This window comes from Mastomys coucha, unplaced genomic scaffold (genome assembly GCF_008632895.1).
Source record: "Mastomys coucha isolate ucsf_1 unplaced genomic scaffold, UCSF_Mcou_1 pScaffold11, whole genome shotgun sequence".
Classification (NCBI taxonomy): Eukaryota; Metazoa; Chordata; class Mammalia; order Rodentia; family Muridae; genus Mastomys; species Mastomys coucha.
In genome coordinates this window covers 32,205,188-32,206,960 of record NW_022196893.1, presented here as the reverse complement: position 1 = coordinate 32,206,960, position 1,773 = coordinate 32,205,188, and positions in this window count along the sequence as shown.

The window sequence follows — 1,773 nt, the reverse complement described above, 5'->3', positions numbered from 1 at the left end:
CCTCGAACTCGGAAATCCGCCTGCCTCTGCCTCCCAAGTGCTAGGATTAAAGGTGTGCGCCACCACCGTCCAGTGTATCCAGGAATTGAAGGAATCATTGTAATGAAGGAATCATTGTAAATGAAGATTTCAAAAGAGAAATTAAAGTTATGGCTTATGTTAAAAAAAAAAGAGAGAGAGAGAGAGAGAAAGAGAGATGCAAATCAACGTAGGTGATAGGATTGCTCTGTTGCTTCTGTCTCCCTACCCCAAAGACAAAGCCACTCCAGTGAAAGAACAGGAGGGTTTGGAAGGACTGGAAAACATGTGTTCTGTTAAACAGTTGTTAATGATCAGAGGCACATGAAAGGGATTGAAGTAGACAAATTTGTGGATACAGGAGCTGATGTAACTATCATTTCACAAAAAAACTTGGAATTCAGAATGGCCACTTCGAAAGGTTTATACAGTTTCTAGGAATTGGAAAGTTATCTCAGATAAAACAATGTGTGTGATGGGTGGCATGTGTGGGACCAGAGGGTCTAATAGGAAAGGTAAGACCACTGTGGCCGACATACCCATAAGTCTACGGGAAGGGATCTTTACAACAGTGCAGTGCTCAGAATAATATTCATGCAAATCCTACAGGACAGGCAGTTGTAGAAAGATCTCATTGTACCTGAAGGAAATGCTTATAAAGCAAAGAGAAAAAAAACAGAATCAATAGCTCTCTGCTAACTTTAAATTTTCTGAATATGAGAAAGGAACAACAGGAAAACTCTGTGGAATTCCATCAGCCTATATACTGTAGAATCTCTTAACATCACCCGTCAATAAAAATATCAGTAGCCAATGAGCTGAGGCAGGAAACAGGAGGTGGGCCACTGGCAGGAAGAGAGGATTCTGGGAGGTGGTCAGAGACTAAAAGGAGATGCAGGGAGAGAGGAGGAGCAAGACATTGGGGAGATGCTGAGGTGGCAAGAAGGAAGAGCAAGCCGGGACTGAGGAGAGATAACCAACCATGTGGATGACAGAAGAGTTTGAGTGGTTAAATAAGTTATGAGCTAGTCAGGGAATGAGCCACAGTTCTGGCCAATGCATTTAATAATAGTCTCAGAGTGGTCATTCCTGGAGAGGGGCTGAGAGGGAAAAATGACTTATTTTTTTTTACAATATAGTATACGGATGTGTTAATATTAGAATAGAAAAGTTTTGCATTGGGGACGGGAAATTGTTTATACTTCCACAGGAAATGAAAAGCTATGGATACCATCAAAACTGATAAAGATTTGAATTGAGCAGGAGACGTTTCCTGAACACCTCAGCCAGCACTGACCTGAGCACCCAGTTCCTTGAAAATGTCTGTTTATAATTTCCCAATAAACAGCACAATTAATGACTTAAAACACAAGTGGGGAAACATAGTGGAAACTCTGGAATTTCAGTTTCTTTAATAAGAATATGTTATCACTTTAATCCCCAGGTGTGGGGATGTGGAGCTGTTGGGGACTGTCCGCAGCAGCTGACACGATTTGCCTTGTGCTCTAGCAGAAGCGTGGGTTTGCCAGCTACAGTTCCTGGGATTGTGTCATGTTTGGAATTCCAAGAACTTTTCAGAGGGTCTATAAATGCTAGGCCCCTGAAAGGCAGGGTGGGTGGCAGTCGGTCGTCTGGGGAGGCAGGGTGGGTGGCTGTGGGTCATCTGGGGAGGCAGGGTGGCTGTCATCTGTCGTCTGGGGAGGCAGGGTGGGTGGCTGTGGGTCGTCTGGGGAGGCAGGGTGGCAGTCGGTCGTC